Raw genomic sequence first — 26,251 nt, 5'->3', positions numbered from 1 at the left:
TCCTCATATACATTACTCTCTCCCTCCATCGTCATATATATTGCTCCCCCAATCCCTCACTCTCATGGCCAATCTGTCACCCTCTCACTTCTCCAGCCATTCTAGGCACCACCTGCAGCAGCGGGCAAAGGGTGCGATCCAATAAGGAACAAATTGACTTTTGCAAAGTTCTGCAAGTCGTTTAACTCATTTTGTCCCGACAGCATTAACCCCCTAGTGTAAGCCCTTCCCTTCTCTCGCTCTCAGTATGAGGCAGCTCAGGCAGCCACTGGAAGAAAGAAGCGCTCGGTGCAAGTTTGCGTTAGAAGGATCGCCTTGCGCCACGTGAGGGATCTCTGCACTTTATCGCAAATGTTAGGTAAGTGAATTAAGTCCTGAGTGAATATTTGCTGGGAATTGTGTATCTGGTTATACGCTGTTATTGTTTGTATGTATGAGAGGGCGACTATGCGCTGCTGCTGCGCGTTTGTGTGCGATTAAAGCCTGGCGAGGCATTTTCAGGCGACTGTTGAAAAGCGCATCGCCTCGTGTGGTTAGCACAGGCGTTTTTACATAGGCGCCCATACAAAACTGTCGCCTGCGCCGGTCGCGGCGACTGGCGCTGCGCTTTGTCGCCGCGACCGCAAACGCCTGCCGATCTCCCCGTGTGGAATAGCCCTAAGTCACAGTGCTGTTGCCTGTAGCCAGCCTTGCGCACAGACTGAAAATGGAAGCTGGACTAAACAGTTGGATGGCCACAGGTTGGTAATTAAGTTGCTAATTAGGAGCTTTCTTGGACAATTGTATTGATGAGAAGACCACCCTGCTCCAGAAGAAACACTCACTAGATTGACACGTTCTATTTGGGCTACAGAGTAATTACTGAGTGCTGCTATCGCTAACCTCTGGCCATCCACAGCCAATGCACAGAGACACAATCGAATTCCGGAGAGTCCCAAGGGGTGTGACAGACTCCCAGCCAACCTTACGTATATATGAGACGGCTCTGGGCTTATCTGCCCGACAATGCAAACAGAGAGATGAATGTTGTCGCGATGAGGGAGAAGACATGAGCATTAGGAAGGTGATTTAGTAGCCAACAGTCTGATGCAGAAGAGAAGCCATAGGTGGGTGCCATGAACCCCAATAGACAGCTGGTTTGTGTAAAGGACAGCTCCCAACCCCCAGAGACATAAAGTGTTAGACAGTCACCTTTACAGAGGGGGACAAGTGACAGCGCCGAACCAAAGACACAAGGCTTTTGTTACGGAATTCTCAGCACCACCGGAGACGCTAAAATATTGCAAAAGAGACAGCTCCGAACTCCCCAGAGACACTACACTTGTGTACAGTAGGGATAGCTCCAAAACCCTCAGAGACATTCGACTTGTGTTCAGGACACCTGAGAACCCCAGATACACTAGACTTGTGTAAGAACTCCAGATACACTAGACTTGTGTAAGAACCCCAGATACACTAGACTTGTGTAAGAACCCCAGATACACTAGACTTGTGTAAGGACTCCAGATACACTAGACTTGTGTAAGGACTCCAGATACACTAGACTTGTGTAAGGACTCCAGATACACTAGACTTGTGTAAGAACCCCAGATACACTAGACCTGTGTTAGAACCAGATACACTAGACTTGTGTAAGAACCCCAGATACACTAGACTTGTGTAAGAACCAGATACACTATACTTGTGTTGAACCCCAGATACACTAGACTTGTGTAAGAACCCCAGATGAACTAGACTTGTGTAAGAACTCCAGATACACTAGACTTTTGTAAGAACTCCAGATACACTAGACCTGTGTTAGAACCCCAGATACACTAGAATTGTGTAAGAACTCCAGATACACTAGACCTGTGTAAGAACCCCAGACACACTAGACCTGTGTTAGAACCCCAGATACACTAGACTTGTGTAAGAACCAGATACACTAGACTTGTGTAAGAACCCCAGATACACTAGACTTGTGTAAGAACCAGGTACACTAGACTTGTGTAAGAACCCCAGATACACTAGACTTGTGTAAGAACCAGGTACACTAGACTTGTGTAAGAACCCCAGATACACTAGACTTGTGTAAGAACTCCAGATACACTAGACTTGTGTTAGAACTCCAGATACACTAGACTTGTGTAAGAAGAACCCCAGATACACTAGACCTGTGTTAGAACCCCAGATACACTAGACTTGTGTAAGGGACAGCTAAGAACCTCTACAGACACTGGGCTTGTGCAAGGGACAGCTCAAAATCCCCAGACACTCTAGACGTGTAAGGGAGAGCTCAGAGCGCTCAGAGACACTAGACTTGTGTAAGGGACAGGCAAGAACCCTACAGATGATGTAAGGGACAGTTCAGAACCCGCAGAGACACTAAACTCGGCTTGTGTAAGTAAGGGACAGCTCCAACATGAGCACAGACAACGGGCAGACAGACGCACGGCCACCGACTGCAATAGGCATGTGATGACGTACTAGGTGATAAATATATATGAGAAATGTGTTGAACATTAGCTGTAATTAAAGTGCCAATTGAACGAGGCACACGCACGTGTAATACGATACTATCCGTAGGCTCATTGTGACAGCGCAGCGCTGCATCTATAATTAACTCAGACTTCGCACTCGAGAACAGAAGTTCCCATATGAGAATAAAATGTGCTTTTATTGGGGAAATGGGCCGTGAAAATACACATCTATATAACATGAGCATTTCACCGCAACGAATGCATTGAAATACCCTCGTGTAAAGTGTCGTTTAGAGCAATGCACTAGTGTTGTCTGGTGTGTCACACACTCGTCCCAAAACCCCTTACACACACACACACACTCACTCTCTCTCTGTCAGTCTTGTCTGTACTGTTGTTTCACTTCTAGTAAATGCTTTGGCAGTGGATTAGAGCCTTTGGGGCCACATTCCCCTGCTAATGGGGCAGATATTGGGGACAGATCAGTCAATAGAAAGAGGCTGCTGGAGTTGCCTAGCGGTGGAGTGATGTCCTTGACGAGGCAAATAATGGGTTTTAAAAGGGTTTTCTAAAGATTCCAGAGAAATGAATGATCTTATCTCTCTGAATGAATCAGTCAGGGTTGACAATGAGACAAGTCACAGCTGAATAATGACAGCAGCAGCACAGACCAGTGACTGACACTCGTGTCTAACTGTCATCACTCCTGGCCAGCCCCACCCTCCGTACAATTAGAGTGCAAGCTATCCGGAGCATCTTAATTACTCTCTCCAAAAGGAAATGATACGATCATTAAACCCGTCTGAAATGAACTCTGACTGATGCGGTGGAACAAGCGCTAAACTCACACTGCATGACACCAGCACACAGCAACTTCTCCAGCTAATCCCCAGTTCAGCGCAGGAGTTTCTCTCAGGGATTAGAGAAGATTAATAGGGCAGGGAATGGGCCAGTACCTCATGTTTGCCACAGGTGGCGCTGCAGCACAGGGATTGCGATCGGCGATGGGAGTGAATTTCCATTGTGCTTCCCAGTCGCTTCCCTGCTCGTATTTGTTCTGAGTTTGTTTTCAACTAATTGATTTCTGGTCCGTCTGGTTTTATTAGTGCAGCGCATTAACCTGTTCATGCTTCTGGAAAACGTGTGTGGAAACAAGAGATGCCGGGGGTACCGTCTGACCAATTTCTTCAGGTTACTTTTATTTCAGTGAATCTGCTACTTCAACAATCAGGCAGCCTGTGCAAGGCAAAGTAAAACTCACCAAACATATACATATACAGTGTATACAGTGCACGTCAGCCTTGCAGTTAGTCATGTTTGATTAGGAAAACTGTGGAGATCCTATAGTGGATGAAACTGTTACTTGGTTTCACAGCAAAATCTGATGAACTGCATTAAGGGCAGGGTCGGACTGGGCCAGCGGGACACCTGGAAAAAACCTGGCAGACCCGCTCCCTGGATGATTCCTCTTCACCTCCCTCCCTGAACCTGGCCGCGTCCCTAAGGGTAGAACTCCACGGACGGTTTCGGTGCGATCCGACGCTCTGCGCAAAAACGGATGGTGACGCAGCGTTCGTCCGACGTAACACCACTGTTGGATGCAGACACAGAGTGCAGCATCTGCATCCGACAGTCGTGATGCGTCGGATGAACGCTGCAACTTCATCCGACATTTCCATCTCTTTCCTTACTTCCGTCGCATCCGACTTGACGCCTGCGGTTTTGCGCAGCATGTCAGATCGCGCCAAAATCTCCTGTGGAATTCTACACAGAGGAACTCCACGATGCGGCTGGAGCATGCTATGTTTTCATCCGACAGTCAGATACATGTAGTTCTTACCTGCAATTTCTCCTTCACTTCCTGTTATGTTCATGAATGCGTTTCATCACATGGGGACGTGTCAGCTCCAGCCGCATTGTGGAGTTCCTCCTAACGCAACAGATAAAGGCAGGGCCGCCATTAAAAATCACGGGTACAACAACATTTTTGGGGCCCCCTGGGCACCACCCACCCCCAAAGCCCTGCCCCAGCTCCCGCCAACTCTACATCACAGTTAAAAGACCACACAGACATCAGTGCTAAACAAGGTTATATACACACACAAGTTATAAAAAGTTATTGGTGACCAGGGCACCCTATAAATTTAAAAAAAAAAAACATTGGCGTCAGGGCCCCCCTTACAAGTTAAAAAAAAAAATTGGGGCCCCAAAGAATATTTTTTTTTAAAAAAAAACATTGGCGCCAGGGCCTCCCTTACAAGTTAAAAAAAAACTGGGGCCCCAAAGAATATTTTTTGAAAAAACATTGGTGTCAGGGGCCTGTAGAATATTAAAATAAAACATTGGTGGCCAGGGGATTTAAAAAAAAAAACACATACATGTGTTCAGAGTAATTGAACTCGTGGCTTCAGGACTTCAACTTCGCCTCCTTTCGTGACTTCGGGTCTTTTTTGCCGCTTCAGGACTTCAATTTCGTCTGTTTTCGTGTCTTCGGGTCTTTTTGCCGCTTCAAGACTTCGGCATTGGCTATTTTCATGACTTTGGGTCTTTTCACCACTTTGGGACTTCGGCTATTTTTGCGGCTTTGGCTATTTTTCGTCCCTTCAGGACTTCAGCTGTTCAGCTTTTTGGCACTTCCGCATTCGGGACTTAGGCTTTTCGCCACTTCCGCATTCAGGACTTCGGAAGGAGGCGGCGCTGCTTCAGGCTTCGGCAGTGCAAGGGGAACTTCGCTCTTTAAAAAGTTCAGCACTGCCGGGCCCCACTTCAGGACTGAGCCCGGTACACCCGTACTTCCTGTGCCCCCCTGATGGCGACCCTGGTACTGGGGGGGGGGGAGACTTCACTGCTGGGTCCCCCAGTCCTATGCTGATTAAAGATGCTATAGCTATTGGGGTCTGCTGTGTCTCTTGTTCACCCGTGAAAGTGATATTAATGTAACGCAGCAGCCATACTAAGGGGTATTCATGTCAAGCAGCAGCCATGCATACTGTTACAGTAAAGCACTGACCATGTTGCCCTTAAAGGAATTAAGCAAAGACACAAGCTAGTGAACCAAACTATTCCCTGCTACTACCCAAGAAATCAGTGGATAAACTTTGCTAGGAGCTTCTGTTACTGTCCCTTAAAATCTGGCATGCTTATCACAATGTAGCACATAGAATTTCCCATTCTACACCTTAGTTTAGGTATGTGACACAAATACATAACATAAATAACCTGGGAGCAATGTGAGTAGGAGGCTTCTCATTTCCTCCAATATAAAACAGCAGTTATAACAACAGCATGAAAGTTCACGAACCACAAAGAATGCATATCTTGTAGCCAAAGTCTTTGTACAGCTAAAGCATCAATTCTCTCAGCAGGATAAATGGAAGGTTTTTGTTGGTAAGCATCCTTAACGATTTCTCTCATTTGTCATGGTAAAATATGTGGTAAAGTTATTACGACAACTCTATATTCACGGATCCGCACACAAACAAATTTCTGAAGTGGGGATCCGTGAATATAGAGTTGCTGTTGCTGAGGGACCATCCCGGGTCGGCGGAGAACCAGCACCACTACTGCAGAGTGACTGATTTCCGGGTGTGCAGTGGATCTATTTCATTATACTAGTTGTTACGGCACATGGTGTTTGTCTGGAAATGCTGGGAAATGTGCTTCACATTACAGAAACTCAGAATCTGATTCAAGAGTCTGAGGTTTTATAGGTGTCTGATAAATTCAACTACTGGGCTTGAGAGCAGCTTGTTGGTAACCCAATTAGTCCTAACAATAGAATGGGGAGTTATTTGAACAAACTGTGTATTTGACTGCAGCTTAAAAAGAGCGACTGTTTGTGACCGCAGCAAGGAATTTTCCTGTAAACTGTAACACTGCAAACTTGTGAGGTTTTCCTTATTATTGACTTATAGCACGGAACTTGTGCCTGTTTAAGTTGTCCGGTTTGAACAATAAAACCCCAGGCAGGAGCCTGTTTCATTTTTTGTTGCAAACCTAAGCCTCCTGTCTCCTCTGTAAGAACTGTTTTACCTGAGCCCTACCGGCTGCTTTGAGCTATTTCCCCACAATATATATATATATATATATATATATATATATATATATATATATATATATATATATATATATATATATATATATATATATATAGATATATAGATATATAGATATATAGATATATAGATAGATATATATATAGATATATAGATATATAGATATATATATAGATATATAGATAGATATATAGATATATATATAGATATATATATATATATAGATATATATATAGATATATATATATATATAGATATATATATATATATATAGATATATATATATATATAGATATATATATATATATTCTTGATCAAACAGAGTGTGATATTTTGCACTTTGTTACTCCAGTGAGTACATACTATATTTTTAAGCAGACTTTCTTCTGAATGTGCATTTAGTAAATCGAGTTTATGACAGTAAATTAAAAAATGAGGACTAAATGCTTTCTGGAAGCATTGTTCTATTAAGTACGTTGGAGAAACACTTCTACCTGTGAATTGTTCAGAAGTGCATCATTACAGTAAAGCACTTTAACAATTAACTGTTTCTTCCTTTGCACACAGCAGTGTTGTTTGCTTTCTGAAAAAAATAAAAAAACAAATTTATTTAAACATAGGGACAGAAACATTCTGCCCTGGTGAACCATATGTCTATCATTCAAGATTCTGTTTAGCATTTATTAAAAATGTTTCCCCTTTGTTAAATATGTACCCCTGGATAATGTATACCACAGTATTTTAGAGAAACAATTATTCTTTTTTTTATTTCTGTCCTTTATTCCACCCATATTCTAAAATCAGTATTTCCTTATCTTTTCCAGTCTGGCTCAGAAACAGTTAAAAAAAAAAAAAAAGAGCTCCTTTGTTCCACAGGGTCCCACTGACTTTCGTGAGCAAGGACTGTGCTGCTGGTGCTGCTATTTTAGTTCTTGCAAAACTGGGAGACTAAGAAATACTGCCCCAGGACAGTCAGTTTGTCAATTAGATGTGGTCATGATAATTAGGCTAAGAACATAGCATATAAATGCTAACAATGCCACAAACACAACATCTTACTGTGTGAAAGTATCCAAACAAACCCTCACTTCAGCCTGGGTAATAAACGTGTTTAACAAGCTACTGAATAGATAACTTTGTTGTCTGCGCTGCTCTGAGCCTTCCACCTGGAGACTGTTTAGATAAGATAAGCTTTTACAGGCTCATCAAGTTATGGAGAAAACAAAGGGATTGCTAGCAATGGATTTATCAAGTTTCACTTGAGAATGGAGGAGAGGCTCGGACCTCCATGTGAACGATATTTATTTAATTTCTTCCTCACTCGGTTTGAACTAGTACTTTTATGAATGCATACGGCTATAAAACTAAATTAAGTTTGCCTTTAAGGTGGGGCTGTTAAGTATCCTTATTAGATGTCCCTAAATTTACCATGTAAATAATCATTTTCATGGGTATAGGACCATAAGGGTCAGTGGGCCCTATTTTACCTGGGGCATCATTTAAAGTAGAATTGAACCCTAAAAATGAATATAGCTAAAATTGCCATATTTTATATACTGAAGTTATTGCATAAAGCTGGCCATAGACGAAACGATCCGATTGTACCAATCGTGGATTCGTACGATTTTCAGACTGTGTCGAGAGTCCCGACATTTTTCGTCCGTTGGAGATCGGTCGTTTGGTCGATCGGACAGGTTATAAAATTTCTGTCGGCTGCCGATAATATCTCTGCATGTATTGCCAATCGTACGATTTTCATTGGGAGACTGTCACCAGCTTTATCAGACATAACTTTCATATGATTGCTGTCAGGGGCAGAACATCGGATGCATGGGTGTCCGCAGAAAATTTTACAGGGTGGGGCAAGGAGGCATCTGTGGGCGGGCCTGTGAGATAGGTGGGTGTGTCACTGCCATCAGGGGGTGGAGCTATGCCACGGCGATCAGCCGATCGCCTGGGGAGATAGGTGGGTGTGTCACTGCCATCAGGGGGTGGAGCTATGCCACGGCGATCAGCCGATCGCCTGGTCAATCAAGGGAATCCTGCACAGTTTCCCTAATTTGAAAAACCATCCAGGAAGTTTTGACCCAGGCAACCCTTCAAAATACTGGTTGTCTGACAAGTGGCAACCCTATTTCACACAAAGATGGCAAAGTGGCAAGTTCATGTATAAATACCCCCAGAACTCACAAACAGATGGCACAGGGGCAAGTACATGTATAAATACCCCCAGAACTCACAAACAGATGGCACAGGGGCAAGTACATGTATAAATACCCCCAGAACTCACAAACAGATGGTACAGGGGCAAGTAATTGTATAAATACCCCCAGAACTCACAAGTACAAGGCTGCAGACTGCAATAGATAGGGCTTTCCTTCCTTCGTTTTCTCCCGCGCTGCAATCTGTGCTACTGGCCAATCAGATGCTCCCTGGCTGCTCTCTCTCTCTGTCACAGCTGAAGTAATATGATCTGGCAGCACCGTGACAAGGGAGGGGGGAGCGAGCACCTAGGGAAGGAGCTAAAAGAAAACTTTGCTGCACAGAAGAAAAATCTTCGAGGGATCGCGACAGAAACCACAGTAAGCTGGGGCCAATGCACGAACAGGTGGAAACTTATGTGCACAGTCCCAGTCCCTCTTGCCCCCCTCTGTGGACCCCCATGATCGGCTGATCTGTTCTTTTACTACTTTATTTGATCTGAATGATAAGACTTTGATCTGAATGGTTAGTGGCGGGTCGGGAGATGGGAAAGTCCGATCGTACGTTGATTTGCACGATCGGATCTTTGCGTCTATGGCAGCTTAAGACTAAAGTTTCAGCTTCTCAAAAGCATCAGTGATCCAGGATTTGAAACCTGTCACAGTGGGTCACCATCTTGGAAACATCTGCAACACTCACATGCTCGGGGACTTTGAGCAGCTGTTAAGAAACTGAGTTTAGGGGTTGTTGCAAATCATCAAGCAGAAAATTCGGCTGGCCTGTAATATAAGATGATGCTAGTTGCACTGCTTTCTGCGCTGCCATGTAGTATTTATCTGTATTAATTACCAATCGGCCTTATATTACATTTGTATTTTCTGTGTACTGTATATTGTGACTCAGTCCCTTAACTCAGTAAGTGACAGCAGCACAGAGCATGTGCAGTGAATCAGCAGAAAAGAAGATGGGGAGTTACTGGGGCATCTTTGGAGGCACAGAACTTTACTGCTAAAGGGCTATGGTTGCCTTAGGCTGGTACAGAAGCCCAAAACCTAACGTACAGCATTTGTAGCCTACTTAAGCTTTTTTTCTCCTTTAAAACATGGCATCTCACAAAGAACTTACAGTAGAGGCTTACTGTACATAGGATCAAATTGCCAGTTGTGCCCCATAATGCAGCAATCTTTGCCTTATGAATTGTGCCACTGGCCATGGGTGTAAGATTATTTGCCCCTCACTTGCACAAGATTTCTTTGGTACAAAGATTTTGTATTCATGAACAATTTGCAAAGGGCACCATGGGTAGGTGCAAAATGCACCTTGTTCCTAACAACTGATTCAAATTTACAGGTGGTGCAAATTCTTAATATATACCATTTAAGCTATGTACATTATATTTGTACATGATGCCCTCATGACCATTATTTATACAAATGATGCATAACATTATTTGGCAAAATTTTATTGTAAACAGTTTTTCCCCAAAAGTGTACTTTTTGGCCCCACCAACTACCAATTTATTTAAAATTGAACGTTTTTTGGTACACCCTTCATGTTTTTGTATATTTGTGGCTTTAAGGGAAAAAATAAAATTTGAGTTATTACTGATCCAGGACTAGCATGGGTTTGAGTTTCTGGCTGTTGGCTCTGTGAAATTAAGTAGTTTTGGTGTAGGCAGTGTGCCTGGATTAGTTAGTGTAATAATGCAGATTTTTATTTTTAGGTAAAATGTTTGTAATGTGAAGATCAGTGCTTTACTGCTGTTTCATAGTATGGGGCTGTATATGTTTATTATATTTGGAAACAGGTCAACGTTAAATGTTCTTTTTTCATGGAAAGCAGATATTATGTGAACAATGTGCAATCTTTAACTACTGAAATGTTTTGCTTGTCCTATTTTACACTTGAAGTATACAATGAGAAAGCAGGTCATTTACAGTCTGGCACACTAGCTTTATAAAAATCACAGCAAATAAAACACAGATATATGCTGCCAATCCGTTCCCAGAATACTCTTTAAGAAGCATGGATGGTTATTGACTGAGAATCGCAATGTTCCCTGTTATGTTAGCTTTATTCAGGCTGGGCCTTGCATTCCCTCAGTAGGGTAACCAGTATTGGTGGGCGAATAAATTTGGCGCAAATTTGCGTAAATTTCTATGTTTCGCGCCATTGAATACATTTGTGAAACTGTGGCAAAAATTTGCACGCATAAACATTTTCACGTGTCAAAATAATTCAGACAGACATTGATTTGAATGCATGTGAATGCCCAAAATAGGCGCGGAATATAACAATTGTTGGGCCATCGAAATTGACGCGCGTCAAAATATTTTTGACTCCCATTGACTTCAATGCGTTCGTGAATTTCACGGGAACATGACAAATTCACCCATCACTTGTAACCAGTATATAATGTAATAACAACTATTCACCTATATTTGATCAGTGCTTACCCCTGCAAAATTAAAGGAGAAGGAAAGTCCTTTTTACTTAGGGGTGGCAAAAGTTTGGCACCCCAAGTGATCACATTTATAAATATAAAAGGACTAAGTGTAAAACTATAAAAGGACCAAGTATAAAAGCACTTTTATTCTCCTTTAAGTGATTATTGAGCCTAGGAATCTCCTTTATAAAGTGATTATTGAGCCTAGAAATCTCCTTATTAAATATGTTACCCTTGGTAGGGGGACGTTAACTCCCCCGGGACTCATGGACATTTTAAGGGAAAAAAAAAAAAATTATATATATATATATATATATATATATATATATATATATATATATATATATATATTATATATTATATATTATATATATATATATATATATATATATATATATATATATATATATATATATATATATATATATATATATATATATATATATATAATATTCTCAAACCAGAATGAAAGTGGAATTATCAAGTATGCAAAAAGGAATAAATGTATTCAGCTGAAGCATAAAAACAATAGACTCACAAACACACATACATCATCCAGGGTTTTTTCTATTCATTGCAATCCATTATAGTTGAATAAACATGTTCAATGCCTTTTTGCTGGGTGTATCATACGATTGCAGTTACACTGTAGAAAATAAAATACAGACTTATGTTAACACGCTCCAGTTCTTTCTATATGGTCCTTCACTATCTGTGTTTGGCAGTCAGATGGTGTATTTAGCTCTATTTACTGATCTATAATAGCAGACATGGACCAAAATATTTGTAAATGCTACAAAATACATTTTAAAATGTCAGTAACACCAAATAGCACGCAGCTTTATACATGTTGTTCATAGCTTATCTGATTGAACAACATCTGCAATTAAACTTTATAGTCAATATAAGATCTGACATGATTTATTGCCTTTTTTACAGGACTTTACCACCATTATATTCTAAATAACATACATACTATTGCCTATGAAAAACCCAACAGTCCTATTAGACCCAACAAGTCTGCCTTAACTTTCATCAACAGATGAGTTTATTTATATTACTTATATTGTAATGCAAATTAAACATTTTGTTGGGTTGAGTTATTGGCCTTTTAACTCTATATTTTAGACTTTTATAGAATTTTAACTTATAGTCTAAAATTCATTATTAAATAAAACTTCAAGCAAAGCAACTACAGGTATGTGGTCCATTATCTGGAAACATGTTATCCAGAAAGCTCCGAATTACAGAGACACTGTCTCCCTTAGACTCTATTTTATCTAAATAACCAAAATTTGTAAAAATGATTTTTCTATGTAATAATAAAACGTATCTTGTACTTAATACAAACCAAGACATAATGGGGGATATTAATCAAAGATGGACACAGTTCTCTAGAGTGAAATTCCGACACTCATTCATTTCTATGGGATTTTTAAAGGAGTATTTATCAGTGGGTGAAAGTGAAAGTTCATCCATTGATAAATACGCCTTTCAAAATCTCATAAAAATTAATGGAGAGTGGCGGAATTTCACTCTAGAGAACTGTGCCGATCTTTAACTTCACTCTTTCCCCAATGAATACTTATTGAAAGCAAAACAAGTCTTTTTTTTTTTAATGTTTACATGATTTTCTAGTAGATTTAAGGTATGAAGATCCAAATTATTGAAAGATTTGCTATCTGGAAAACGCCATGTCCCAAGCATTCTGGATAACAGGTCCCATAACCCTACTGCCTTTTTCATGGTGTAAAATTGGGCTATTGTAGTAATTGCTGAACATATACTCTTGTTTTTTTAAAGGTCTTGTGGGTCACAAGATGTACAGTTGTTGAATAATCTTCTAAGACAGAAACAGAATACCAGGATGCATCAATGCATATTGCTTCTAAAGAAGATTACATAGAGGTGATCTGCTTAGGAAACAGCCATAGCTTAGATCTGCACCACCCACGAGTTTAAAAATACTGTAAATAACGCTCATCATATTGGTAAGCCGACACGCTTGCAGCATGTATTTTCATGCAGTGAAACAGTAAGTATCAATGTCTTGCTTTGTATTCTTGTACCCTGTTGTTTAGCTGCACACAATATGTTGGCACTCTATCAATGATAACTTGATAAAATAGAATTAAACAGCGTGTTCTTGAACAATTCAAGCACATTATACTGAGCTGTATGCATTCTTTACAGGGAACTCAACATATAATGCTACATTACAAATGAAATACATGCCACTAAATCTTCTTTTTATGCACGCGACCCTTTTGGGTACCTTGGCTCCTTTTATCCCAGGCATGTATTATCTGAAAAGGAAGGCTCTTTGCATTCTTTTGCACACCCTTTGCTTGTGATCAATCTGAGTCTGGTAAGCTGGTGTGCAACTGATATTAAACACTAGTTGCTGCCCATGTTATTGAAGTTGGCCATGGTATACATCAACTTAAATATCAAGTAGTTGATCATGTACCTACGTGGGGGAGACCGAGTGAAGTTACTTTTGAGAAAAGAGGCTATTTGGATTAGAAAATTAGATACATTAGCTCCACAGGGGCTGAATAGAGAATATGATCTCCAAGCTATTTTTCGCTAACTTTGGTTTTAATTATTTTTTAATTGTTTTTATTGTATTATGTCTTCCAGACCTTTGTGGACAAAATGATCGGGGTTAACCTGTACAAAGTAAACAGTTTCTATTTTCCTTATTGATATTGTAACATTACTGGATTGACAAGTTTAACATTTTGTATATAAATTATTGTAACAATTTGTAACCAGTAGGTGGCGTAGTGCTGTCTCGAAAAGGCCAAATTGGCCAGTGTTAAGTAAGCTTGATAAAAGGCCACATCGGCCTGAAACGTTGCTGACCAGGTTTGCCATGAAATTGTGAATAAAGGTATTTATAAACTACAAGGTGCTGTACGAAGAATTTTTAGTCTGACTGATATTAAACACCCCATGAAAAATGCAAACGATGCTTTACAGGCCTACTCTAAGACAATATAGTTCTAGAGCCATATCTTAGTCTTTGGCAGCAAATTGAAAAAAAATTGAAAGTGCAAGTAACTATATTTCCGAATTAACCAGTTCCAAAGCATACTCTGCCTCTACTCTTCCAGTTAATAACCATAATCATGTCTCTTAAAGGCACACATGATCCTTATCTTACACATTAATCACTTTGTATCTAATTTGTAAGAGTTTATGTCTATATTTCCAACCAACATCTGGCTTGCACTTCCCAAGTGATAAGAATATTCTGCCTAAATGGTGGTCCATCAGATCAGATTGGCTGGATATTACACAGCCTAAAGCTGGCCATAGATGCAAAGATCCAATCGTTCGAATCCTCGAATGATCGGACTTCCCCATCTCCCGACCTGCCACTAACCTTCAGTTTAAATAAAGTAGTAAAAGAACAGATCAGCCGATGTTCTCCCTGTAACAGCAATCGTACGATAGTTTATATCTCCTACAAAGCGGGTGACAGACAGTCTCCCACTGAAAATACATGCAGAGATATTATCGGCAGCCGACAGAAATCTTTTAACCTGGCGATCGACCAAACAACCGATCTCCATGGGATGAAAAATGTCAGGACTCTCCACACTTGGTCTGAAAATCGTACAAATCCTCGATCTTTGTGTCTATGGCCAGCTTTATTCATTTGTCTCCAGCTATACATTTAGGACTACCCTGGGCACATCTCTAGTGATGCCATAGATCAGTGTTCCCTAACCAATGGCTCACAAGCAACATATTTCTCACCAGCTTCTTGGATGTTGCTCCTAGTGGCCTCAGAGCAGGTGCTTATTTTTGAATTCCATGCTTAGAAGCAACTTGCATAAAAATCAGGTGTATTGCCAAACATAGCTTCCAGTAGGCTGCCAGTCCACATAGAGGCTACCAGATAACTGATCACAGCCCTTATTTGGCTTCTCCAGGAAGCTTGTGTTGCTCGCATCTCTTTTTACATTTGAATGTGGCTCACAGGTAAAAAAAAGTTGGGAACCCCTGCCATACATGAATAGGATTTTGGGGTTCTACTAATCAGAGTGATTACATGGTGGAGAGCTTGAGAAATGACTGTATAACTATTTGAACTACTGTTTTTGAAAGGCTAAACATTTATTCCATCCCCCAAAAAACAATAACAAAATAAATACGTACAAGCATTTCATGTATGATTTCATAAAGAAGTACAGTGTTAAATGTTTATTGTACTGATTTATCTATCATTTAGATTTTTCTTTTTATTCCAGGAGATTTGCAGTGTACGCGTATCCACATATGAAAAAAAGCACGAGAAAAGGGCTACATTAGCTTTAACGGAAAAATATTCCTTACCTGCAACCCTGCTGAGAAAATTGTACCCATCAGAGTAAATGTTGTTTAATCCTAAAACTGAAGGGAATCAGTGCTAGTCGCATTTCCATTGTGCACAATTACAATTTTTCTTTTCACTGTCATCAGTCACACAGAATACATCTTGATAAACAATGAATCTGAAAAGAAACAATCAAGGAAAATACTTTAATCGGTGCCTTTACAGTTTGTCTAGCATACCCTAAAATTGTATATTGTTATGGAAGAGTAATCTATGACTCTTTCTCCACATTTATACTCCTTTTTTATGTTAAAAGTGGAACAGATCTTCTTATATCATATGTTTCACAAGTAGTTTTTATGGTTTGCACATATGTATGCAAAAAGCAGCCGATATGCTTATTTCTACTAGTAGATAAAGTAACTGTGTTTCAGGACTGGACTTCCACCAGTAGCATTTCACTGAGGTACTAAGGGTTTATTACCTGAAAGCTATTAATCACTATTTGTGCACTTACATGGGTGGTATGTGTTTAGGTCAGGACCAAACTACAGTAATTTTTACTTCTGCTGCTGCTGCCATTTTTGTTGATAGTAAAATGTATCTTTTCTGTGCAACAAAATTCTTTTTTTTCCGCTTCTTCAGGTGACTAATCTCCCCGAATTGCCTCCCCTGCCTTCTCGTCAGCTAAAATGTAAATCGCTGATCGTATTGCATTCAGCGCGATTCATTTTCCGAAGTCGCCTAAAGTTTCCTCTTGAGGTAACTTCCAGTGACTTTGGAAAATGAATTGCGCCGAGTGCCAACCCACCGACAATTTGCATTTTAGCCAGGCAGTTCAGGGGAGATTAGTGGCCCCGAAGAAGAGGAGATTTGTTGCCGGACTAATCTCCCTGAATCTTCCTGTGTGCCCTGACCCTAACACAAGTGCTAGGACCATGCAAGTGTTAATGATGAACAAAGGAAGCCAGGTCTAAATCAGTATCATTAGCCCATCTCTAAAGGCCAAAGGGGCTAAACATAAGAAAATATATGCCTTATGATTGGTGCACTTTTTCACAGTTCTTCTACAAAAAAATAATAACTTCATATTGCCCCTTTTCTTTATAAAGACTTGCTACTTCTCCTTTTATGTATAAAAGTAAAATAGGTCATAGTAACTGAGCATTTATCAGTCAGTTTTTATTTAATTGCCCAACCTTTTTGCATTAACTTCGTAATAGTGAGCTCATAGACCTAGAGGTAAACATTTTATATGCGTTTTTCATTTTATCTCAAAGATAATCTGCATTACTAGGGTCAGTTATTTTTCTTTCCATATATCTGTAGCATGACATTTGTCCTCCATTTTGCATTGTAATCCATAAATCTTACAATCACCTATAAGTTTCTGTTAACTGATTTATATCAGTAGTTCCTCAGCAAAATGTTTAATGGGATTATCTTAGAAACAAATCTAAATGCATCAGAGTTGCTAGATAAGACTACTTGTTTTGGGAATTGCATTATCATGTGCCAACATGGCTGCCATCTGGATTGTGTTATCTGGCGTTTCAAAGCTGCATTTTTCTGGATTTCTTTCTCTTTGTAGAGCTGTGTGTGGCTGGGTTTCCTGGAGCAATCTTCGTATGCTTGTTCTATTCTTAGCAGACCCCATTCTATTCATCTCTATTTTTGCATTACTGAAAAAGCCACAAAACTATGATTTCCTCCAGCATTGAAAATAAACCTAAATTCCTGTGCATAGCGTTACTGCTGAATTATCCCATTGTGTTTCATGAAACAACTTCAGTTATATAAACAACACTTTAGCAATATGGAATAACGGAAGGAGTAAAAATAATCTGTTATCCATCTTCTCCTGTTTGCAATATGTTCACCACTCTGTGGGGTCAGGTTGACCTGGGGTGGGGGTGTAACAGTTTGATCAGACATGGTAAGTGACTTAGTAGCAAAACATTTCAGAAGCTGCTGCAGAATGTCTTGGAAGACATACATTTTTTAACCATATTAAAAAATCTGTACATGGAGTTTTTAATACATTTATTTAATATTTTACATGTAAAACACTGCACAGCTTCCTATGAAAGCAAAGCTGTTTAGATTCTCATAAATAACCATTTGGCATTAGACATTTCAGTTAACCTGTAAAGACATAACATTGATAGAATTATCATGATACATGGCTACTTAGCAATTCAAACAGATTCTACTATAGATTGGATAAAGCTGGCCATATATCCCCTCATTGGGTGAGATTGCCAAACAAGCAGATCTTTGTACAGTTAGGCCACCCTCAGACCAGGACATTTTGAGCTGATCCAATTGTTGACCCTTGAGTCAAGTATTGGTCACACTAGGGGGAAAATTCACTAAGGGGCACATTTACTTAGCTCGAATGAAGGTTTAGAAGGAAAAATACTTTGAATTTCGAAGTATTTTTTTGGCTACTTCGACTACGACTTTGAATCGAACGATTCAAACTAAAAATCGTTCGACTATTCGACCATTCGATAGTCAAAGTACTGTCTCTTTAAAAAAAACTTCGACCACCTACTTCGCCACCTAAAACCTACCGAGCACCAATTCCCCAGGAATTTGGGGAAGGTCCCTATAGGCTTTCCTAGCAATTTGTGATCGAAGATAAATCGTTAGATCGATGGATTAAAATCGTTCGATCGAATGATTTTTCGTTCGAATGAATTGCGGTAATCCTTCGAATGAAGTTGAAGGATTTAACTTCGATGGTCGAATATCGAGGGTTAATTAACCCTCGATATTCAACCCATAGTAAATGTGCCCCTTACTGTCGAAAATTCACCAGCGACGGCTTTGCAGTGATCGCAACTCTTCACTAGGCATGAATTCGCTATGACAATGCAAATTTACTAAAATGCAAAGTGGTGCCGAACGCTGGTGAAGTTTTGCTAGCGTTACTTTGGCAACCAAAGCGAAGTTGCACTAGCGTTGGCTAATTTGCATATGGCGGGAAATTATAGCTGCATGCACGTATATGTTACAGCAAATACATTATATTACACAAGTCCAGGGAACCTTAATAAATAAAATCGAGTTGCTATAATGCCCTACACATGAGCCCACTGTATAGATTCTGTTCCATATGTTAGAAAATGTATGGGGGAACCTGGTTAACCAACAAAAATTTTTACGGACTTTTGCAGGCTATCACTCTAGAAAAGGAAAATACGCCAGCGTTTTTTTGCTAGCCTTAGTCACTTCGCCCTTTAGTAAATCTGCCCATTGGTTAGCCAAGGACCACATCAATGTACCTGATAAATATAATACCAATTTTTTGGCAATTATCTGTTGGCAAGGTACTTCAGAGGGCCCCATAAGCTGGCCAATAAGATGCTGACTTGGTCTGGGGTTTCTGAACTGGCAACATTTATCTGTGCATATATAGCCAGCTTTAAATACTAAGCAAATATGCAATATTCACCTAAATGTATTTACTATTCAGCATGATAATGGTAAATATGCATATGGCAAACTGCATTTGTGTGTAACAATTATTTTAACGGGGAACCAAAGGTATAGATAAAAGGTAACCTTGGAAAGGCCTCCCTCCCCTCTACAAAACTAGTGCACCCATACTATACCAGTTTTGTTACTAGCAGAAATAAAAATCAGGCCTGGAATGGCAATCTAGGTTCTAGGTTCTAGGTTCTGGCAAGTGCCAGAGGGACTGCTATATGAGGACATAAAAAGCCAATATTTATTAGGCTGGTAGGGCCTGTTTGGCTCTCTGTGCACTTGGAATGTCAGGGGCTATTTTGACTACCAGTCCAGACCTGCTCTCATTTTTTGGCAGGGGGGAAGTTTAAAGTGAATCTATATAGCAGACCCCTTGACCATTCCATCTGCAAAAACTACTTTGGCATTAGTATTAATTTGTTTATTTTCATGAATTCCAGGATAATCTCATCAAGGAATACTGATATTTCAGGCACTTTGGAATGGCAAATTACAGTATGTGAAGTGGAGTAAGGCTTAATCTCATAGCTCTGACAAAAATAAAACTGTAGACAGCTCCTCCTTTTATGAATAAATAGGCCTCCTGTTCAGAATAATCATGTTGCTATGCTATTATACTGATTGTCAGTGGGAAGCAGAGCCAGAGATTAGCATGGGACTTCATTTGCAGCAATATGACGTGTCCTAAACAGCTGATAGTGAGGACATGTTTTGTCTCAAACAGCTGTCGTTACTGCCAGGCAAGGCATTGAGGAACAGCAGGGTCTCACTCGGTGTTTATCATCGGAAAACATGTTTTTTTCAAAACACATCAGTTAATAGTGCTACCCCAGCAGAATTCTGTACTGAAATCCATTTCTCAAAAGAGCAAACAGAATTTTTTTATATTCAATTTTGAAATCTGACATGGGGCTAGACATTTTGTCAATTTCCCAGCTGCCCCTGGTCATGTGACTTGTACCTGCACTTTAGGAGAGAAATGCTTTCTGGCAGGCTGCTGCTTTTCCTTCTCAATGTAACTGAATGTGTCTCAGTGGGACATGAGTTTTTACTATTGAGTGCTGTTCTTAGATCTACCAGGCAGCTGTTATCTTGTGTTAGGAAGCTGTTATCTGGTTACCTTCCCATTGTTCTTTTGTTTGGGGAAAAAGGGGGCTGATATCACTCCAACTTGCAGTACAGCAGTAAAGAGCACAAGTCACATGACTTTGGACAGCTGGTAAATTGACAATATGTCTAGCCCCATGTCAGATTTCAAAATTGAATATATAAAAATCTGTTTGCTCTTTTGAGAAATGGATTTCAGTGCAGAATTCTGCTGGAGCAGCAATATTAACTGATTCATTTTGAAAAAAAAATGTTTTCCCATGACAGTATCCCTTTAAGCTCTGCTCCCATATATGCTTGGCTACCAGATGTGCTATTGCTCGTAAATGGAAAGGGAGTATCCCCACAATCCCGGAAATTAAACACAAAATATGGTGGGTGTCCTCTATGGAAAAACTTACAGCAATGATCCAACATAACATGGACAACTACAATGCAATTTGGACCCCATGGGTACTTTGGTGTGAGACGAACTTGCGAGTTCCTTCAAACTTACCTGCAAACGGAATGTGACTGTTTTCTCACAATGTCTCAAATTGTATTTACTATTTTTTATGTATTTTTTTTTGTACAATTTGAACCATATGAATGGATTGTTGAAAAATAAATAAAAAGTTGAAAAAAAGTTGGGAACCCCGACCTTAAAGGGTCTAATTCTAAAACTAATGTCATGTCATGTCATGGGTGTTTATAAATTTCTAGGTAATTGTATAAGATGACTTCCAATTGTAGTTAATGGGAATTATGTTTTGTACGGCCTACCTGGAACAAGCCCATCCTCACTTATGCATGATGTTCATGTCTTTGTACTGTTCATGCAGCATTTACCACTAACTGCAAATGGAGACATCTTAGAACATGTCATGTCACACACCTTAAAGTTCCTACATTTCAGTCCAGTTTTATGTTTAAATGATGATAAACGGAGGGAGCTCATAATTATCTGATTTCTGAGTTGACTAATCTAAAACAGTGGACTCAAATTAGTAATTGTTCAGATATTGTAAAACTACTTAAGCACTTTAAGGCTGTTCTGGAAGCTGTTTGTTGCAAAACCACAGTTTTGACCAAGTACAAAAAAATCTGTTCCTCTGCTTTAAACAGTTCAGTATTGTTGATGGGATTGTGGCAACTGCACTCATTTTCTTAATTTGCTGAAAAAAATAATTTTGTTCTCAGTTGTAGATAATTTAAAATGCTGAAATCACAAAGCCTTTAAAACACAGATTGTTCCCTATGGGGAAAACAATGACTTTTTAGTTCCAGATGAAGTACGTTATTTACATTTTCTTGCATTTCTAAACTATTTATACATTGTATAATGCATTGCATATAGATTGAAACTTGATCCTAGTGCACAACTTTAGTTTATAGAAGGCAATGAAGAGGATAACACTGTAAGGGATACTACATGGTTGTTTGGGAGTAGTTTTTTCCTAAATCCATGGTGCTATCACACCAATGCTTTTAGTTTGAGGTGTCATGTTGTCATCAAAACTTGAGGTGTGCACCAGACACTGATATGAAGACTAAGGAATACTTTCATTTCTTGTTTACTTAAATATTCCATTATTGTAAAAACAAATAGTAATCACAAAACTATTTCACCATGCAACAGGTATTTCACAATAAAGAGAAGGCGTGCTTTCCCCCATTGAATTGTTGAAAGCTCAAGATGAACTTGGAGGTCAAACACCAGACATACCAGTTTTGTGAACCAGCCCAAATTCTTAATTCAACAAATTGTATTTCCTGTAATTCAACATTTAGTTGGCATTAGATTAAATAAATGATACATCTGTTTGTTTTATGTATATTCAACAACTCATCACTAACAGAATAAGGGACTTACCTCAAACCTTTCTGGTTCTGTCATTCCTAGTACAGAAAACATAAAAAAACACATTGATTTTGTTTTCTTCTGGAACCCCATAATAATCAGCCACATTGTACACAGCAGGCAGTGAAGACTCATTAAAGGAGGAGCTTTGATATGGCATGTGAGTTTACATATTTTGGCCAAAATGTGGTACAGGTTTAGGATCCATTATCCAGAAACCCATTATCCAGAAAGCTCAGAATTATGAAAAGACCTCGCATGGACTCCATTATAATGAAAAAAAAATCACATTTTTAAAAATGATTTCCTTTTTCTCTATAATAATAAAATAGTACTTTGCAATTGATCCAAACTAAGATATAATTAATCCCAGTTGGAGACAAAACCAGCCAATTGGGTTTATTTAATGTTTAAATATTTTTTTTAGTAGACAAAGTATGGAGAGTCAAATTACAGAAAGACCCTTTATCCAGAAAGCATTCTGGATAACAGGTCCCATACCTGTACTAATACCTCAATTTTTGTAAAATGTATTTAAAGGGATTCACACAGGCTGAATTTAAGTACTGATAATTGTTCTATAGTCTTTAGCAACCCCTTTGAAATAGCTTATGTAACATAGACATAAGTCATTATGGTCATCTGTCGCACATTAATAACCCTAGTAACCCTAGTTTGAGGCAATTTTCTGGCTAAGATATGGGAAGATGAAAGATGATGTGTTTGACCAGTTGGAAGTTGTCCCTAAGCCACATTTATATATGGTCCAAATACAGATGCACGGTGTCACAGTTGTACATTCTTTAACACAATAACACTCACATACACATAGCTCCCTCTTTCTCTGTAGCACACTCACAAAAACACAATCTTACATGTCTCTTCTGCCCCTCTCCCTCATTTGCTTTTAAGGTGCCTTTCTTAAAGCCCTAGTGCATGTACTAGAGCTCTAAAGGAGCACAATCACTTACCTTAGAGCTCACTTACACAGCACCTGTGCCTGGAGCATACCCTATGTCAAGGTGCTAAGTACAAGACCCTATTGGTCTTTATGCCCATTGGTGCTCCCAAACTCACTTATTTCAAAGATGCTCTGATGCAGGGCCGCCATCAGGGGGTCACAGGGTGACAGTTGTCCCGGGCCCGCAGGGTTTGGTGTCTAAGTGGGGGGTGGCCATGCTTCACTTACTTGATTAGCCGGGCCGCCTATTTCAACCGTGCTGCACAACAGCTCTGTGCCCTGAAGCTTTTCTTCTATTAAGATTCCCTCATTGGTCCTTTAAGAATAAGTCCCGGTAAATCTGCATCGGGATTGGATCCCCTTATCCAATCCCTGAACAGCTTTACCGGGACTTATTCTTAAAGGACCACGAGGTTACAGGAAATCTTAAAAGAAGAAAAGCTGACAGTTTAAAGAGCTGTTGTGCAGCACACTGAAAGCAGGGGGGCCCGGCTAATCAAGTAAGTTAAGCATTTTTTTTACTTGCAGGGGGGCCCTACCACCCATGTTTTTTAAAAAAAACTTTTATTGGGGGGCCCTGGCCACAAGTTTTTTTTTAACTTATAGGGGGGCCCTGATCACCAATTATTTTTTTTAACTTGTAGGGGGCCCTGATCACCAATTTTTGTAAAAAAAAATTTGGGGGGGCCCTGGCACCACAGTTTTTTTGTAATTTATGAGGGGGCCTAACTATCAATAGCTTTTTATAATTTGTGTGTGTGGGGGGGTTACCTTTTTTAGCACTGATGTCTATGTGGTCTTTTAACTGTAGTGTGGAGTGGGCGGGATCTGGGGTGGGGCTTGGGGGCCGGGGTGGGAGGGGCCTAGGGGGCCCTGAAGATTTTGTTGTACGTGGCCCTGTGATTTCTAATGGTGGCCCTGCTCTGGTGTGCCTCCCCCAGCTCACCCTATGCTAAATTGTGTAATCAAACCTATATTATCCGCATCCAAACAACCAACAGACAACAACAAAAAAAACAATCATTCAATTTCAGAATGAAACCCACAGCATTATGCCTGTCAGTGATTCTCTTGCAGAAATATTTTCACAAAGAGATGAAGAAAGAAACTCAGATCTGAATTTTTATTCTTAATATTTTATTCCAAAATATAGATATAAGAACAATCTGGAGAAGTTTAAATCCACCCTCCCACCCACTTCTGTTCACTTATTTGGGTTCTTTTGACAACAAGTATTTGTGCAGATATTGACTTTCAATCTATTAACCAGATACAAGGCAGGTCTTTTCCTTAGAAATCTCTTGCCAAGCACTGGCAGATGAACTATAAGAGCTACACTCACTCCTTCTCTTCTCCATTTCTCTTTGGTAGAAACCTTTTCTAACATTAATGCTCAGACTTTTTTGGTCTGTGTGAGGAGATGATGTTGATCCTCTAGGCTTCCTCTTTCGGCCTCCTCTCACATTTAATGGTTTCTAGGGATGCACCGAATCCAGGATTCGGTTCGGGATTTGGCCAAGATTCTGCCTTTTTCAGCAGGATTCGGATTCGGCCGAATCCTTTTGCCGGTCTGAACCGAATCTGAATCCTAATTTGCATATGCAAATTGTGGGGAGGGCAGGATTTCAAGTGACTTTTTGTTACAAAACAAGGAAGTAAAACAATTTTTTTTCCACTTTTTCCTTTCCTGGACCTAATTTGCATATGTAAATAAGGATTCAGATTTGGTTCGGTATTCAGACAAATTTTCCAAGATGAATTCGGGGATTCGGCCGAATCCCAAATAGTGGATTCTGTGCATCCCTAATGGTTTCACTTGCTCATCTTTTTCTTCAGCTTCAGCAGCACAATGTTCCCCTTTACACTCTCAAACAGCAGGGGCATCTCTGTCATTCCTGCCCCTCCATTTCTTGTACAAGTATGATAAGAAGTGCTCCTGTATAATGGGGATGAGCATGTCTTGTAAGAAAAAGTCCTACATTAAAGTAGAGAAAGAGATGAGATGATTACACAGTAACACACTGATAATCGGTCTGATTGTTTATAAGGATCATCTATTGTAGCTTACCATAAGGTCCTTTCCCATTTTAGTTTTATCCTTTCGATATATGAGCTCCAGATAATAAACAACTTGTAGCAACTCCTACAACAGAAAGAAGTCAGACCCTTAGTCACATAAGCCATATCAATCAGGCTGACAGTTAAGATGACAGTTAGTAAGTGACATAGTGAGACTCACTATGTATACGATATTCTCATGTAATGATTTCAGTTACCTGAATGATGGCGCTACTCAGCTCTGGGCCTGTTCTATTGAGCTGACTCTCTATTGGAGGAATAGGACACAGCAAGTCCTCCAAGAGGAGATGATCAGTTACTCACACAGCAGAACACTACATTACATATTCAGAAATCCAATAATTGTCTGGTTTGTACAATGTAAAGTCACTTGATTTATGTGTACATGTAACAAACTGACGCCTTGCACTTAGAAATGATTTATAGTAGTGATTCGTGTAAAACGCAGAATAGTGTAATGAGATATATCCCACCCTCACACACAGCAATGCCCCCTACTGTACTAGGATATACCAAACACACACCGTCAACAGGGTTCATTTACTAATGTCCCGACATAATAAGGGGTACAAAATTGTGCTATGTAGGGCCTGCACATGGAGAATTTATTTCTGTACCATTGCCAGTGCCAGCTGAAGAAGTAACATAGCTGCAGGGGAAGGGCAGCAGTGAAGCTTTCCTAGTACAGGTATGGGACCTGTTATCCAGAATGCTTGGGACCTGGGGTTTTGGGATAATGGATCTTCATACCTTAAGTCTACTAGAAAATATTGTAAACAATCAATAACCCAATAGGCTGGTTTTGCTCCCAGTAAGCATTAATTATATCTTAGTTGGGATCAAGTATAAAGTACTGTTCAATTATTACAGAGAAAAAAGAAAATAATTTTTAAAAATATGGAATATTTGGATAGAATAGTGCCATTCTGTAATTCGAAGCTTTCTGGATAACGGGTTTCCGGATAATGGATCCCATACCTATATCTTTGTTATCGTGATGCTCTCAGCACTAATTTGCCCAACATCTTTGAAAATTGACCCCCTGGCTCCAGTCTGTGATTGATTTTATAGTGAGCTTGTTATTTGTATATCAGTATATCAGTAGCTAGTGATTAAATATGTATATCAGTAGCTAGTGATTAAATATGTATATCAGTAGCTAGTAATTAGAAGAGTTTGCAGCAGGATTCTGTTTGTATCAACAGTGTGTTTCAGTTTTATACACTATTATGTCCCATGCTGATGGGGAGGGAATTAAATCTACTCAGCATTGGACATTA

At 39.7% G+C, this 26,251-nt stretch overlaps 1 long non-coding RNA gene across 2 annotated transcripts; it reads left to right on the top strand.

Annotated features, from left to right (window-relative positions):
* Window positions 1-259: 259 nt before the first annotated feature.
* Window positions 260-17,345, top strand: LOC108698698. 2 transcript variants are annotated; one of them, XR_005963418.1, is made up of 3 exons: window positions 260-358; window positions 12,966-13,844; window positions 15,425-17,345. It is a non-coding gene; the product is annotated as an uncharacterized LOC108698698 (long non-coding RNA). The 2 variants fall into 2 exon arrangements; XR_005963417.1 differs by lacking the exon at window positions 15,425-17,345 and having other exon boundaries at window positions 12,966-14,393.
* The last annotated feature ends 8,906 nt before the right edge of the window (window positions 17,346-26,251 follow it).

Source organism: Xenopus laevis, chromosome 8L (genome assembly GCF_017654675.1).
Source record: "Xenopus laevis strain J_2021 chromosome 8L, Xenopus_laevis_v10.1, whole genome shotgun sequence".
NCBI classification, from domain to species: domain Eukaryota; kingdom Metazoa; phylum Chordata; class Amphibia; order Anura; family Pipidae; genus Xenopus; species Xenopus laevis.
The sequence above is the reverse complement of the archived record's forward strand: the minus strand, read 5'-3'. Positions and strand labels throughout refer to the sequence as shown.